We start from the raw sequence: 18,254 nt of genomic DNA on the forward strand, positions 1-18,254 counted from the left end.
TTCCTCATTACCTAGTTCTCCATGAAAAGCTGAACATTGTAGCAGAAAAGCTTGCCCAGGTTATATTTCAAACTTATCTGCACCCTGTCTTGTGAAATAGGAAACAAACAAACAAAACGAAGAATAACCATATCTAAGCTTGCTTGCCTGCCAATGATACGCCTCATAAACCCCTGCACTTTCACTCCCACTATAACCCCATAAAATGAAGGAGAGTTTTTACGAGCTACTGTGATAGAAGAGAGAGTGAGAAGAGGGGAGTTTTAGGCCAAACAGTAGCACTTTTAAGTGTACCAATATATTATCAAATCAATATTTTTTTTTACAATATTTGCATAAACTTAATTCCAATTCATTGAAAACAAACAAACAAACAAACAAAACACAAGGACAATAGGGACATAAGAACCCTGGGTTTGGCCCCCCTCATGTATGTTAATGGGGTGGCAAAATATTAGGAACAATTCTTCATATAATGCACTCCAGTACACCACCACCCACTATGACCTAAATAATAAACATATTATTATACATATAAATTATCAGCTTTCAGACAATGTCAACAAAAACTGTTCATGTATAAGCTTTTAAAAGTAGAAAGTATGGCAGAGCTGTTGTAATGGGTTGCATTAGATTGCACAGGTGTTCCCAATAAAGTGCTTGGTGAGTGTATATTATAATGAAGTTCATTTCCTAGAAAATAAGTGGAGGAATTTGGATATGGATAAAACAATAAGGAATATCTGTTTCTGCTTAATTCTGCAAATTAAATACTAAACAAATCAGGTAATTTTATTGCATAGATACAAAAATCATCTATCCAACATTGCCATAAAGCAGTCCTGCTCACTAAGTTGAAACACTGCCTACAATGGCCTAAACCAACCCGATATTTGAGGATTAGCTACTGCAGTAGCAGTATAAAAATCTGTGATGAATTTAAAACTAATTTTTGATGTTTCAAAATATTTATTTGAAGCGTCTGCATTTCAATACTACTGTAGAAACTTCACATCATTGTAATATAAAGGCTAGAAAGCAGACAGTGTGCTTTGTAAAAGACCTCTGGGTTCTGTCACTGCATCCAGAAGATGTTTGTCATTGGGTATATTGAGGATTTTCCTCTTGATTATTTCATCAACAGCTCACAGAATCTCTCAAAAACCTGTCCAAGATCATGAGAATGACTTACTGTGCTGTTAGTGAATTGTGACTAAGGGTGGATGTTCCTTTTCATCTTTCAAATTGCATCAAATTTATTCCTTTCAAACTTATTTTTAATGAGGTCTAAGATGTCAACCCCTGAGGTGCAGCCCTGCTCTTCTGTTGCTGTCGTCCTCCATCTGTCGAGATGAAAACAAATTCTCGTTGTTTACCAGTCTTACATGAGGATGTCTACTTGGCAGCCTGATGTAAAATTAATCCAGGCTACTCTAAGCATGCATGAGAGGGGGGGAAAAAAAAGATAAGACATTTTCCCTCGGGAGCAACTGTTTTTGTAAGGCTGCACATAACGGAGCAGAAAATGCCTATCAAAAACGTTACTAGAATATAATTCAACAGCTAGGCTAAATCAGGTGAACTTGCTTGGTCTGAGTCAGTCCGGTTCACTGCAAGCTAGTAATTGCAGCAGGAGGATGATGGTGCATTATTGATTAATGTGATGTTACATTTCTGTCTGAAGTTATGTCACTGCCTTACTCTGAGGCCTTTCTCTGATTGCTGCGTATTCCTTGAGGTATCTCAGGGAGCTGCGCTGAATACATTATCTACTGGCAGAGTTGTAGCATTTCCTGGCATTATATAGTAAGACAGATGACATCCGCCCTCCATCTCTCTTTCTCCTTTTCACCTCTTCCTCTGCTGATACAGAATTTAAGTTTATCTAAAGGAAAGAAAAAAAGGGGTCAAAAAGTAAGTCTTACAAAACATTCAGAAGGTTATTTACACAAGGTGGATTGAGGGAAAGCAGCCCTTTCGGTGAGTGTGCATCCTACTGGCAAGTGCTCTGCCAACAGGGAGACAAGTATCTGTGAAATCTGTGGACAGGGAGAGGGCTTGTTGTTTTTACACTGATATCAGCAACTGCCATCGCATTATCGGCTTCCTGGCAAGTGTGCCAACTGCATAGAATGACTGCTAGGATGGAGGGTGAATTTAGAAAACGGATGGGAATTTAATGTCAGCGCAACATACCTAGGCTATCACTTTAAAATGTTGATGGGTGATAGTAATGATTATGCAGATAAAGACACATAAGAGATGTGGCATCTTATTGTTATGGGCTAAGACATTTCCTGAGAAAAATAAACCAATCACATTCTGCAATCATCCAATCATGTCTGACTTAACACCTGAAACAATACCCAGCTCTATAATGTTGTCAAACCTTCTTCTTGACGGCGTTAAACACACCTTATATCTGACATGAGGTGTGGAGGGAAGGGAAATGGAGTCGGAGGAAGAGGCTCATTTATTAAGGGCTTCTGTTTTGTGCTGCTGCTCCGCCTGCGTGCAGAGTGTGAGTAAAGGTCGTTTTGCTCCTCTTAACACATTAGCATTTAAATAGCATTATATCTGCACTGAGTATCACTGACAGCTCCCACTCTTCCACTGGCTCAGACCCTAACCGGAGTTGAAAACAAAGTTAAAAGATAATAAAGCGCCGGACTAGACTGAGAGATCAAAGGCATACGACCTTCAGACTTGGCAGTGGTTAGCATCATGGCTAGTAGTCACAGCACTATTTAAGAGAGGATTGGGATGAAGGCAACTGTGTGGAAGCTCTCCAGTGTTGAGGCAACACATGACAGACCTGTAGTTGCAGTGTTTAATGTTTTTTTTATCAGAAAAAGAATCAGTCATTTCTGAATGGTTTGGCTTAAAAGCCCCAAACTGCTTCAGTACTTTAATTTGGTTGCTTATTTAAACTACTGGTCTACTGTTCAATACGTATCCATACCACAGAAAGATGACAATGTCAACAATATTTAAACAAGCATGTATATATCAGATGTTTAATTCTAACACTCATATACCATGTATGAACTACATGCATGCAATAATGTCAGTGGTTTCTTTGAAAGGTCTGGTGGACTACACAAATATCTGGCATCTTGTATTTCTGCAATCACAGCTTGTACTCAATCTATACATCATTTTTTTAAAAAAAAGTTACAATATCTGTAGTGTCCAATAAATGTCAAAGAAAGGAAGAAGCTTTTGCATTTTAGTAGCAAGAACAAAAAGCAAAACAGCCTGGTCAAGCTACTCTGGCAGAATCCCTTCCAAATGGCCATAGTAAAGGCACACCCCTTATTTTCTGAGCAAAACAAATCGATAGAGCTGCTTTCTTGCCCATCTCCCAAAGGTTAAATGCAGTCTCCCCAGAATTCTGGCCTTTCTTTAGAAAATCAAAGGAAGGAGAATTGTGTCCTCAACCCTCGGGGCAAATTAGCAATGGTCTGAGCTATTAGATTTGAGAAGGAGCCAATGGGAAAAGAGGCAAAGTAGCAAATCTGTCAGCTTCGCAAGCCTCATGATATCCACCATAGCGGCTCTGATCAAAATAAGGCTCCAGCTTACAGCTTTGGCATACATCCTGCTCACTTGTCCATCTAAGTGACAGCACAGGACGATTCATGCATACATTTCAAGTGTGAGCTGAATCCACAGCATTTTAGTGTGCAAATGCAAACTAACTGAACTGTTTCAAACTGCTGCAGAAATTGGAAGCCAATCACTTGTCACTGATATTTTTCTTCATAAACCATCTGTCTCTGGCTGAGCATGACACCTAAAATGCCAGAAAAAAACACTGTTCCTTTCATGTTCGCTGCTATGACTGATACTTAATGCTGAGACATGAGATAAAAAAAAGAGTCGGTTACATTAATGTGTGCTGAGTCCACACTGCATGTGTCACATGTGGACACATGGTTGCTCTCACAAACTCACACAGCAGGGGAGGACCTGCTCTCCCAACTGGCTTTAAATCAAACTAGGAATTCACACTGGGGTGATTTATAGAGGGGTCAGATGAACATATATCACAATAATGACTCAGGCTATTAAAAAAGATCAGCAGTCCACGCGCCCGCTCCTGAGAAATACCAAGTGACATGCTGCTGTGGAAGCTATCATGAACTTTGTCACCAGTGTGAAAACAATGTATTACACAACATCTGTTTCTCTCAGTCGACACCTGAAACTGTCACAGTGACTGTCATTATTTTGGAAACATCTGACTAAGGGTCCCATAGCAGCAGGAGAGATGTCATAGTGAAGTGTTGTTGTTCTTCCAGACGTGGGTGCATATCTAAGAACATGCACTGGGGTTTGCATGACAGGGATTAAAATCCTGATATTTACTGGAAAATGTTGTCAAAATCTACTGCTTTTTTTTTGGAAAATTACCTGCATTGACCTGGGATTTTTTTTAGCTTGTGTGCGCCTGCCTTTCTATGTGCACCTGTGTGTTACTATAGTGTCACTATTGTCCAGACTATTATATGTACTGGATCAAAGACACCTTCTCCAAACTTCATTAATGCTACCACGCAACTGCTGTAGCTAAATAGCATGTCCAACTTTGAATTACCATTATTACAGCAATATAATGTAGGATATATATGAATTTAACATTCTACAAAAAAGTGGTACAATTTGTAAAAGTAACACCAAACATTTCAATAAGCATTTCATGATTTATTATCTACATTTTAAAATAATTACATTTATGCTGAGAAATCCTGGAAAGAGTTATATATTTACAGGTAAATATCCAATCCTAACCTGCACTCAGTGGTGCACATACTTGTGTACAACTGCACAGATGTGCATGTTTGGTGTCTTCCACTTCAGCCTCTAGCTGTTGCACCGAGCTGCATGTGGTTATACTTACACACCTGAGAGTGCTGTCTGGATGTGAGAGATGACACAGTGAGAGACCCCCCACAGTAATCAAAGCTGACACACCACTATCTCTCTCCCAGCAGGGTGGAGGTTTGCCTGCGAGCATGGAGGGATAGATTAGAGCAAGGAGAAGCTAGCGGAGATGAGGGGGTATATTGTCCATTGAGCCTCTGTAAACAACAGTAATGATTACAAGAAGACAGTTTGTGTGTGGCGATATGTTTTGGGAGAATCTGGGGAGATAAGAGATACAGGAGACTGTAAAATGATACTGATACAGTGTGAACATGAACCATAACAGCAGATACGCATATTCCTGTAAACCCCCAAAGAGCTCTGCACACAAGTATATCAGCTTCAATACTAATCTCTTCAGAAATGATTAGGCTATTGGCAGGCTGTCCCAACAAAATAGCAAAATGGCAATTTCTCCTCCCTAACACCCAATTTCACCAATAGAGTGGCAAGCTGAAGGCAGCCATAGTATTTAGGTGCAGAGAGATTATGGTGGCCAGATAAAGAGAAGCTGCTGAATGTCTGAATACTTATCGTGAGCCCGCTAATGATGAAGTGTGTTATCTGTGCTGCGCTCAGCGCTCCTCCTCAGTCCCCCCCCCCCTCTCTCTCTCTCTGCCAGTCAAACGATAGGTGACAGAAAGGAATTCAAGTGTCAGGATCAGCGTTCCTTGTTCCTCCCAGTATGACAATACTTGAAGCTTTTGTGCTCCCCAACTTTCTGATTACTCTTTTGTATCTTGGAATTGAACACAAAAGACTGTAATGTCAATTGTTAATGGCTACGCCGAAAACGCAAAGCCGCTCTCATATTCAGCCGTGGTAATTTCATCCCACACAACATCACAACAGTGGCAACGCTGTCAAATTATCTTGCTATCTTTGAATCATTCCTTAATCAAGCACTGATTTTCTAAATCTAAATCTTTTCAAAACACCCCTTTTTCATTTACAACAGCCACAGAAATTGACTTTGAGTCCAACAATGCCCCTGCGCAAACTCTTGCCAAGTGTGGTAGATTGCATGGGCTTGCATTTACATGGTGGAATCATAAATCCAGCGCAGCTATCCAGCTATGAATAAATCATGCTGAATGTGAAATTCTGCCACAGGAAAAGCCCTGTGAGTGTGGGAGAGAGAGAGAGAGAGAGAGTAAGTCACATCTTATGTAACAGCCAGGACTGCATTCCCAGGCAACTTGTTAAAGGAAGCCTCAGAACAGTTCCTGGTTGCTGTAGCAACACGCTCTGAAGTTCCCATCCTTTGCTGTCGTTGCAGCCACTGAGGACTTCAGCTGAAAATGAGATATAATTTGATAATGCCACACTGTTATTATTTGCAGGGATGACGAATAAACACACGTCAAAGGCATCCTGTTGACCAAGAATCCACGAGTTGCATCAAATGTTCTGCGATGCTCAAGTAAACAGCAAGTTCATGACAGCAAGACCTTGTCATTCATTAACACTGTATCAACTATTCAAGACCCAGCTCATGTTTCCTGGCAGATGAGAAGGTCCAGACCAACCATCAGTCCACAGACACAATCCCATCACGGATGTGATTTTAAAAACACGACATGTCCCCAGGGCTTGCAGACGTCCACACTCCTCAGAAGAAGACAATTGAAATCCTTTAACCTCTAATGTAATTTTCCTCCTGGCTCCAGCAGTCTCTCTGCAGACCACAGCAGCCCAGGTAGTGGAGGGTGGGGGCCAGCCTTAATGACTTTTTGGAGATGGAAGTGATACCGACAGTCCGGTTCAGATCCTTGTCTCTCACTTGCCTTTTCCCCCAAAGTCAGCCAGAACATTAGAGCTACAAAGTCAATCAGCGTGTTAAATGATTTGCTGTGATGTTAATCGGGACAAAATCCGATCAGAAACATTAAGTGTACTGACAACATTAGAGGGTGGAAACAAGCGATACTGATATGCAAAGTCTTTGTTACTGTAAAGATCACATGATATGTGATTGGAAGAATTAAAAGACTGAACCACAGTGCTACACACCACAGCGGCACCCTCTGTTGATTTGGATGGAGGAAGGTTGCATGTCGCTCTAGGGAGTGGAGGTGATCCTGGACACATCTGACAGTAAAATGTAATTAGTGTAAGTGCCTGCCCCATTGTTTTACTGACATAATTTCACAGCAGTGAAATGAAAGAAGTGCTATTGACAAAGCCCCGGGTGCACTCTAAACACATCATACAATAACTATTTACCAGCCAGTGCTGGGGAAGCCAAACAGCAGATTTAGCCACTCCACAAGGCTTGTGCTGATAACCTTGCTGAGTGATGTGCTGCAAACAGCTGCCACTATTATCACTAATATGACTGTACAGCATGTGTGGTGATTGTTACATTACATTTTCCTCAGTCCCACTGATAATGTTACGTTAATAACATTAGATACTATATTTGGGGTGCAACTAATGATTCTTTTTTATTATTGATTAGTCTGCAGATTATTGTCTTTATTAATCAATTGATTAGTCTATAAACCTCAGAAAATAGTGCTAAATGCCCAATACAAGTTCCCTGAGGCCAAGGTCACATCTTCAAATCACTTGTTTTGTCCGACCAACAACCCAAAACCAAAAGATATTTAGCTTATTATCAGAGAAGACTAAGAAAACCAGCAAATATTCACATTTGACAAACTGGAACCATTTTTGCTTAAATGACTGAAGATGATTTCATAGATTAATAAAACACCAAAATACTTGGATTTTCATTTTCTGTCAATCAACTAATCAAACTCTAGATACTTTTAAAGGACCAGTGTGTAAGATTTAGTTGCATCTAGCAGTGAGGTTGCACCCAACTGAATACCCCTCCCTTCCCTCTCCCCTTCCAAGCGTGTAGGAGAACGTACGGTGGCCGCAAAACGTGCAAAAACACAAAAGGCCCTCTCAGAGCCAATCTTTGGTTTGTCCATTCTGGGCTACTGTAGAAACATGGCGGTGCAGCATGCCGGGCTCCATGGAAGAGGACCCACTACCTATGTAGATATAAAGGGCTCATTCCAAGGTAACGAAAACACAACTATTCTTATTTTCATGTGATTATACACTAATTAAAACATACTTATGAATATCATATTCTATTTATGCCAAGTCCATTCTGCTAGATGCCACTAAATTCTACACACTGTACCTTTAAATTTTATTTCGAAAGCATTTATGGCACTCGTAAAAGTGTTCAATATTTGACATATATAACATGAAGACAGACAGTAATGAACACGAATAAATTGTTGATAAAATGTGTAACAGTAAAGTTACAGTGTATGTAAAGATACACAAAATGTATGACAACTATTTTAAATAAATATAGTTCTTTTGGATTTACATAGATTGATCGTGTCTGGCAGGTTTCAGCCCATCAAATGCCTCCTTAAAGTGCAAGCTGATGCTCAAAATTACCCCCAGTAAATTGAGCACCAGTCAATAAATGACCAGAGGAGGTCCAAAAATGACCTTTGTGGGATGAGCAAGGTTCCAGCGCAGAAAGGTCACATAACTCAGAGCTGTCTTACATTTTGGATGCTAATTTACAATTTTCTTAAATATTTTCAACATGTCTTTAATTTCACACTTCTACAGTAAGTCATATATGAGGGCTATGCTACGGGTATGTGATATGGGTAAGGCTGATGTGGCAGATTTGGCAAAAGTAACTAATGACACCTGTTGCACAGGAGCTCTTCCATCCACAGTACACTCATCACATGACGCTGTGTTACACAGTCTGAGTTAAAAGCGTAATGTAGATCAGATATGTGCACTCACGCTGCTTTCATAGTCAACATCTGTGCCAAGGCACTCTTATGGGGGCAGTCTAGCATTCATTTGCTTCCCCAGGCAGTCACTCAAACCACATGATTCTGGTAATAATTCAATGGAGTGAGAGGGCTGATTTAGTTTCCCCCCAAGATCCAACACAAGTAGCTGTAATGGGATAAAAGGCGGTGTGGAAAACATGGATACAGGCTCTGAGAACAGTCAGACTGGATCAGATTTAAGGCAGCTGTCACCTGTTTGATGCTGAAATGTACAACAGAAAGGAGGACTCAAAGAAACATACAGGAACAGAGAAAACATATTGACAGCAAGTGTTGAAATTGATCGGTGACGGGCTAAACTTGTAGCCGACTGCCAGTTGACATCCCTGCTTCACAAGCCTTTCATTCTCATTCCCAGGGGTCTGACCGCAGCCTCTTCAACTGAATCTCGTCTAAAAGCCATTTTTGAGCCTCTGTTAGGTGAGCAGAAGTAATTTATAATGTCAGACTGGTTAGCACACATGTATTTGCGTATGGGAATCTGTGTGCTGTCAGATCGAGAAAGTATGTGAAGAAGAGTGGCAGGCATAGGGGAGAGAAAGAGGGTGAAAGACAGGCTGCTATGCAGTTACACCAGTGCAAAAATTTTTGTCAGGAATACTCACTTGGTGTAGTAAATGGAGGTGAAAATGCAATTTGACTCGGAGGTACAGTATGACTGTTCTCGTGGGAATGCTTTATGCTGTTGGAATACAATATATCACAGCGATGTGAGAAATAACTGACAGTGAGCAATGCAAATAATCCTTCAGTGGGATATATAGCTAGTATAGCTTCCCGGAAAAAATATACTTTTTAGTATATCATTCAGTCTTATTGGGAGCCTCAAAATATAAATTTATGAGCGTCTGATAAAGATGTTTGGAATTATGTCATAGGTGGGGAGCTAAACAACCCAACTTCTGCTGAATTTTAACACTGCTCTTGAAGAAACCTGTCATCACTGCCTCTAAAGCAAACCCCTTAAGTGGAACCACTACCATGACAAACATCAAATCCCTCCATCCACCCACCCCATAAGAACTCTACAGCAACTCTCCTTGTTCAATCCCTTCAAGCTTTGAGCTGCAAGTTGCTGAGAAACAAATATTGAGCACAGCACAGCCAGGACCAGGGTGTTAGTCTTTGCCTGGGGCAACATACAGTGCATGGGGAGATGTGACAGTCACAGCAGTCACTAGCTGTGTCCCAATTCAGAGGCCTGACTCTCTGAATTTTGTGTTTCTAGACTGAATATGTCATAACATTCTGGAAAGGCCATTCCCATTTCAAAAGGCTCTTCCAAATATGGCTGAGAAATTACACATCTCATGTATCAGTACCCCATAATCCAATGTGTACCTGCCACTTGTTTAATGGTGTGTTCAGGAGATCATTAACTCGTAAAGTCTGGAAATATCACACAACCTCATCAAATTTACGAGGTTAATGTACTGTATATCACATCAACAAGACCAATGAAAAAGCCTGAATAGCAGGGTTTAAGTAACATAAACTAGAGATCAAATTTGTTCTTGTTAGCATGGTGTAACAAAAGAAATCTTATACCTCAGGTAACTTATTTGGATACAATTATAAATATAACACACACTGTAAAGTGGATTATCTAAAACTTTGTCTCAGTTTGGTATTTACATTTTGTTGGCAGTGTGAGGGCAACCTCCCAGTGATGAACTTGAAAATGTTAATAAAGGACTAACAAGGAAAGTCTGGATGCTCCATTAGCTTTGGTCTCCTTGAGGCTCGACTGTCTCATTTAGAGAGGAAATGATCAACTAGTCAATTATGCGATTAGTCAATTGACAGAAAATGAATCATCCACTATATTTTGATAATTGGTCAATCATTTCTTCTATGATATTGAACTGAATATCTTTGGTATATTGGTCAAACAGAACACAAACTATTCATCAATTAATTGAGAAAATAATAGTTTAATTGATACTGAAAATTATTGTTAGTTGAAGCCCTAGTTTCATTTGGGGAGGAAACACAGGTTCAGCGTAGCCTTTGGGTCTGCTAATAGGCCTTGGCTGTCACAGAGGTGGAAGATGACAAAACAAAATTCCATATTTGTGTTCATGTTGTGCCTAAAACAATGAATATTGTGCCAATACAATGAAAGCAGATTTGAACATGTTTAAACTGTATAAAAATTGTGCCAGGCTTTAAAAAGAATGTAACATCGCTGCTTTACACTGGTTCCATGTTGCAAAATATCCGTCAACATACACTGTTGAAAAATCTAATCAAGAAGAAAAGGCGGAACAAATGCTGGATGTGCATGCTTTGTATCACGAGCAGAGAAGAGCAATTTAATATGTCCTTGTCCCTTCTCTGGCAATTACATCACTGTAGATCATTAATGACAAGCCTTACTGTTACCATCATTTTTCAATTATGCAGGAAAACATTCTCCCAACAAATTGTGTCGTGCGATTTTTCAGTATTTATTAGTATGGATATTGAAATTGCACGACATCTGGGTGGTCTGTTCCTCTACAGAAATCAATTAAAGCGCCTGTGATATCCCTCCCACTCTCATCTCCATATCCAACAAGGCGAGCCCCTGAGGGTAACGACCGCATCGTTGCATCACACTGCTTCCTGATTGGCCCTTTAATGCATGTCCTTGAGGCCTGGGCTTTGAAAAAACTCCCCTATGCAATGTGTATGCACATAGCAAATAAATGAGCCCACAACAATTACTTCACCATGAGCACGATCACAATCGAAAAAAGAAGTACAAAACAGTTTGGGCAATGTAGCAGGTACAACCTTTTTTTTTTTTGCCTGCTGCTCCTCAGAGAGATTACACAAATCTGCGAAAACACAAATTACCAAGTGTTCAATATTTGCAGGTGTGATTCAGAATCAACAAACTGTTCAGTGAAGTCTGCGCTAGAGTATGTGATCCTACTGTAAATAAGAACGAGTGCTGCGTTCTCTCAGATCATTTTGTGTTCGCAGAGGAAGACACGGAGGATAGGTGAAGAAGAACGGGAGCCAAAGAAGAGGATGAATTAACATAGAACCAAGTGAGAGAAGGCGACGCATGCAGCGAAGCATGCTTATGATGGATTAATGCTGTTTTGCATGAATTAACAGGGAATATATGAAACATGCTGTGAATCCGTTTCACCCAATGGTCAATTTAATACCTAATTATGTTTCGCTTGTCATACTTTAATGCCGCCTGAACGTGAACAATGAGAGGTGGTGATTTAATTGATGCTGGTCCCCTCGTTCAACACTGATAATGCAATGGGTTTTGTCAATCTGATAAAGGCTATAGATAATAACTCATTACCTTGAGTTATTAATGTTGTGTACTCTCACTGAGCACAGGGCATCACTCACTAAGTCCTATTGGACTGCTTAGTACAAAACTTGATCACAAACAGATTAGGAGGGATGGAGGGATGAATACGTAAATGCTGGCTATGGCTCCATTACATTAACAGGAGGGAGGTTCACAGTATATGAGGATATAAAGTTAAATGGTACCGGGACTAATGGAAGTGTTTATGTTTTTCCCATGAGACTGAAGAGATACTCTGGGGTCGCCTGATTAGCGAGGAGTCAATAATGAAAGGTCAGTATGTCTTGACCTCAGCTGCTGCAGTTTCTCTCGACAGCGCAGTTCACAACATGAGATTTTGTATTAAAAGGAAGGTTTGAAATCAAATCAAATGTTGTAGCAGATTTTTCAGCCTGAGAGAATGCTCTGAACTCTCTTAAAATTGTCAGCACAATTTTGCAATTAGTAATGGATCATCAGTAGAATGCTACATGACCGCCGGCACGCTCGCGTTTGTGTTCCTCATCTCCTCATTTGCAAAAACTATTCAGTGGGAGGTGAAACTCATGAAATCAATGTTGCGGTGTGGAATATCTTCCACTTACTAACAGAGTAGTGCCTTAGCAAATGTCAAAGTTATACACACTACTTGAAATGGTCCATGCACTACTACTACCACATTTACATGCACAATACACACAAACACATTAGTGCTGAAACAAATTAAACACCAACATTCTGTAGTTACAGCTTCTCCAGTGTAGGGATTTGCTGTTTTACTTTGTTTTATATTAGTGTTATTTAGGTTTGTGTAAGTTTTGGAGTGTTGGTCGGACAAAACAAGACATTTGAAGTTGTAATCTTGGGCTCTGGGAAACTGATGGACTTTTTTTTCTCCAGACATTTTATAGATAAATGGCTGATCGATAAATAAAACAAGTAATCCATGGATGAATTGATCATGAAACTAATCTTTAAGCGCAAGAGTACAGAGAAAGCAAAGTAGATGTTCGAGCATCCATTGAACTCTCACTGTATGGCAGTACCACAATACCATCCACCCGTCTCTTTACCTCAGTGTTGATTAGAACAAAAAACCAAATCAGCTTCCATCAAGCTGCTGTCACTGCAACCTTGCAGCTTGTGTCACCCCACACCTAAAAAAACATGAATCAAAGAAGAAAGACAGCATCTAGAGAGGAGAGATAGAAAGAGATAAATGCAAGAACTGGAGAACGAGAGGGAGCATAATAGAGCTCTCCTCCATCCAGACAGAACATCTTGTTTAGCCATCGACATGTTTGTTAAAAAGTACTCAGTTGTCGGCTGGTGCTCAGTGGTTGCAGCTCGGAAGTTGGGCAGGTAAGTGGCAGCGTGAAAGAGATTTTAACAGTTTAGAAAGGTCTTCTAGGTGCCAGGAGGAAATACCGCAGATTGCTTAACCTGTAGAGAAGGTCCTGTGCAGCCGACAGTAATGGATTGTTTGGTTTTTAGAATGAGCGTTAAGTGGCGCTGGCTGTCAGAGTGTGCAGTGTTTTAGAGTGAACCCAAATTAAGTATCTTGTGTGCTCTTTGAGAACACTTCAGCTGAGCTCAAAGGTAGTGACCCCGCTGCTACAAAATGTGCATACTATAAGATTGTCACTGCTGCCTGTATAATTTTAAATTCACAAAAAATGCAAAAAACACTTCATTCCACCTCTGTATGATTCTTGACCCATAATCCGAGACCTCTTGGCCACAACTTATGTGACTAATGTGTAAGTAAGCAACAGGGTGTATTACATTTCAGTAAAACACATCTGATTGAGGGCCATGAGCCATGGCATGCATCCATCATCCACAGCTCCACAGCCCAGCTTCCTGCCATAAAGATTAACCCAAAGTGACCTCCACTAAGGCTGGGTGAGGAATTAATGTTTCCTAGGGCCCACATCAGGCTCAGGCATTGAGACGTTATGAGGACCCCTCAGGGAAGTGGGGGCCTTTAGGGTGAGGACACAGTACACACTATTAACCCCTCTGATCTTGGATTATTGCCACGTCAGACGAGTGCTAGTTATCACACACAGACCGGACCAACAGGGTTGGCTATTATGTCCCGAGGTTAGTTTGCCACAGGAGGGACTGTGATTGAACACAGCCAGCGACAACAAAAGGCTCACACATTCTTCTTTTCAGACGCACAGAGTGAATTTCCTGGACAAAGAAGCTAATTTTGAGGCAATTGCACAGCTACGACACTTTTGACGTGATTCACATCATCATCAGAGGCTCGCATTCAGTCCTAAAACCAACCCTGGTAGTTACCAGGAGGATGTCTACGCAGTATCACCAATAAATCATTTCTGAACGAAGACTTCCAAATAACACTTCTCCAAAACTTGTGTGGGAGGAGAAATCATTTGTGTGTGAATCAACCTCACTCATGGATGATTCAAATGTTCCTTGATGGGGAGGGGAGTGGGGAGGAGGGGGCTAGCCCAAAACTGACAGAAGTGCAGTTTTGTCATAATTGTTGCTGAAAATAATGACAGTCCCCTCCAGCAGTTCATGCTGTGAGCACTGTTCCTCCTTTTTCCCTTATTTATGCTGTTTGGGTATGTGTTCCCTCTTGAAATCCAGGATGGGGGAGCGTTGGATGTGTTTATTTTTAGCAACAAAAAGTGTGTCTCCAGCACTAGGGCTGCACCTCCGAGGCACGCAGACACGTCTGTCACGAATAGGAATGAGCCGGAGCGTTAAATATTTGTGTTTAAACTGCTCTGTGTAATTAATAGGGGACAGTATTTAATGACATAAAAAGAGGGAATATAATGTGAATTAAAAGTTACTCAAAAGCAGGCACAATGCAGCTTATCAGCTCAAGCGCCATAATGACAAGAAAATTAGAGACCACTGTCTGTTACTGGCCTGAATTATTACATAAGGTTTAATACTGCAGGATCCAGTTTTGTTGAGTGATAATGATGATGCCAATTCCTCAGTATCATTTAATTTTCCAAACTAAACTTTTTGGTCCTCTTCTTATGTTGTTACTAAGTCTTTGGCCAACTGGAGCCAATGAATCTTGGGCCAGTGGGAAATCTTTCTGACTGCTGTGTTCACCTGAATTGCACTGAGGTTAATAACTAAAAGAGCTGCAGATAGAGTGGTCACTGAAGTACTATATCAATTTCCAATTTCCTACATAGTGGATGTGCATGTACCCAAACATCATTATGAAAAAGGTGAAAAATAATATTTTGTACATTACAGGTGATGGCAACATCAGATATTTACATTGTAATGAGTTTTCACACAAGCTGCGAGGTATGCCTACTGACATTAGGAAAAGCAGGGCAAAAAATAACCCTTATTTCCTGCTGGCTGACATGCTTTCAAGAAGCCAATTTTTTTCCTCAGCACCACTGAGCCAAATATCTGGCTAAATGAAGAGGCTGCAGAGCATGATAATGTGATTTTGGTGCAAGCACATGAAGTAGAGAGAAACAACACAAAGTGAGAAGTAGTGTTTGGCAATGAAACCAGCACATCCTTAAATCGAGTGAAAAAAAAAACAACAACTCCAGTGTTCTACTGTAGGATGTCTGTGTTGTATTCATTATCTCCCATGTCATGGTGATTCAGTGTCACTGAAAGACTTACAGTCTGTCATAGGGCACAGAGGACTCAGTCTCCCTGCTAGGTAAAGGGATTGTGCTTCTGTGACCTCAAGCTGTTTGAGCTTATCAAGTAGTAAACAATGCACCACAATAGACTGATGAGCACAATGACATCAAGCTCCTTGTTTTATGAGCTGCTCTGGTGGCACAATGTCAAACAACAATGACGTCGGTTGAAAACGAAAAGACTCAACCTTTCATTCCTAACTTGGAAAATAATACAGAAAATAAAACGGTGGTGAAAAAGAGACAACTGTTCCAGCAGGAAATGTTCAAGAGGTGGAACATTATGTGGAAATTCAGATGGGTGTTCATGATTCACCCATGCTGCAGCCTGACAGTAGCCATCAGTCTTATACTCTCCCAATCCATTCTTCTGAGTGCACTAAGCCTATACATAGCAACAGTGTGCTCGAGATTCAGTAGCAAGCCAGTGCATCATCTGATATCTCTGGCCCCGTCTGACGCTTGGCTAGCAAAGCAATGCATCTGAGGAGCTCTCATGAATAAAAGTGCGGCAATACACTTTGATTATAATCAAAAACCGATGCAGGGCTTAAATACGGCGAGTTTGCGGTGCTCTGTAATCACAAGCATCTCTAAGGTGCCATCATTTCAGAGAGTAATGATTAATTTCTTTGGGGCTCCATCCACACGAGGCCCTTGATCATATACTGTAGGCCAGGGCTGACTAAAGAGAGAGAGAGAGCCAGCAGGGAAAAAATGTGAAATGATGACATTGGTGGTTTCGGCTAGGGAATTATTCTTATTACCGTAATTGGTTCTTGTTGCTGAAAAATCTGAAGAGCTCATGCCTGACTGGGTGGAACAAACTGGAAAGAAATACCCACCTATGCCCCTGTGTGTGTGTTTAAAGAGGAAGGGAAATAGAGAGAGAAAGAGACAGAGGTGGTGAAGGAGAAAGAGAGGCTCCCAGAGGCCAGGTTGGGGGTTTTAATAAGGAGCTCTGAAGAAAGAAGCAGTGCCTGGAGGGAGAAGACCTCTGCACTGATGACCACAGCAGTGCAGGCAGTGGACACACTCACAGAAAGAGGAGGACAAAGGCAGCACAGATGGAAGAGAATGATAGAGAATACATGCTCAACAGAAGGCTGCTGTGTCTATATTGGGCACGGGACGATACGAAAATTTCACGTCACGATTATCCTGGCCAAAATAATTGCGATTCACAATATTACCCCGATAATCGGCAGTAAAACATACTGGAATCATATTTCCTTATGTTTTTTTAAGAAACTAATATTTTTTATTGCATCACAGATAGGAAACGTCATTTTTTAGTTAACATTTGGTGAAAAACAAACAAACAGTGACTGGAAAGATTCGGGCTCCTCCTTGTGGCAATTCAAAATAAATCAAGAAATCAACATAGGACTGCATGTTAGACAGCTTTTTCAAATCATTCATGTGAGGATATTCACAATTATCCCAATTCATGGTAATGGATATCCTGATAATGGAAATTCACCACGAGCAACTTATCCTGAGTGTTTTTTATCCTAAATTGCAATAAATCTTTTATCCTCCCATCCGTAGTCTATGTACTTACTTTAAAATGATTTTTAAGATCTGCTGTATTTGTTTTTACCAGTTTCAGTATACTGAAAACATCAGTGGGTGTTACTTTGTTTTCCTAGTTTGAATAAGTAGACAATGGTGAGATATTTGCCAGCAATTAGATATTTAAACTGCCATCTTGTGTCATATAATGTGGTGATAAAATTAACAGACTGTAGAAAACAAGAAAAATGGAACCACAGATACGGGTCTACAGGCAAATCAATATGATTTGAATACATGTTGAAATGATGATATAACTGTTGTATGTCGAGATGCAAGCTTTCATATATTGCTGTGTACTCTGTGATGTGCTTTTTAGAGAATATTAGAGTACAAGAAAGTGAAAGAACAAGAGGAGGAGAGGAGAAGTGAGAAAGTATGACAGCGTTCAAGGTATCATAATCATGAAGGACTGGTACTCCATTAAAGATGATTTTCCTTCCTGAATCTAAATGTTAACAGTCAATTAGAGTTGACACTAAATTTTGACCCTTTGCCCCATTTTTACAATCTTTGAATTAATGTTTTTATATTGGCCATAATATTTAAATCATAGTCAGTTTTCTGTGTCCATCCTGTCCATTAGCCTAGCATTAATATAATGGACCTTTATGGTATCATATAATATATCTGCTTTGTTATCAACTGCCTTGCTGATTGGTCTGTTTGCTAATCTAAACAAAAACAGGAAACAAATATAATCTGGTGAATTTGATCAATTTTTACCAATCAATTTCATTACCACCAGAATTGAACTGTTCCAACAATTTGTAACAAAGGTCTTCCAACAAACTGAAAATGTCCACAATTTCCTTGACCTTGAGAGCCCCCTTTTGTACTGCATGTATCACCATTATTTTCACCTTTTTCCACTGTGGTGATGCTCTGATGTCAGTTCTCAATGCTGACCAAATGGTTAACTTATTGGAT

The 18,254-nt window shown here is 40.3% G+C and overlaps 1 protein-coding gene across 1 annotated transcript in view; it reads right to left on the bottom strand.

The window, feature by feature from the left end:
* The window catches only part of dlgap2a (discs, large (Drosophila) homolog-associated protein 2a), a 162,227-nt gene that overhangs the window by 59,311 nt on the left and 84,662 nt on the right, over positions 1–18,254 (bottom strand). The gene's annotated exons all lie outside the window — the stretch shown is intronic.

This window comes from Thunnus thynnus, chromosome 16 (assembly GCF_963924715.1).
Source record: "Thunnus thynnus chromosome 16, fThuThy2.1, whole genome shotgun sequence".
Lineage (NCBI taxonomy): Eukaryota > Metazoa > Chordata > Actinopteri > Scombriformes > Scombridae > Thunnus > Thunnus thynnus.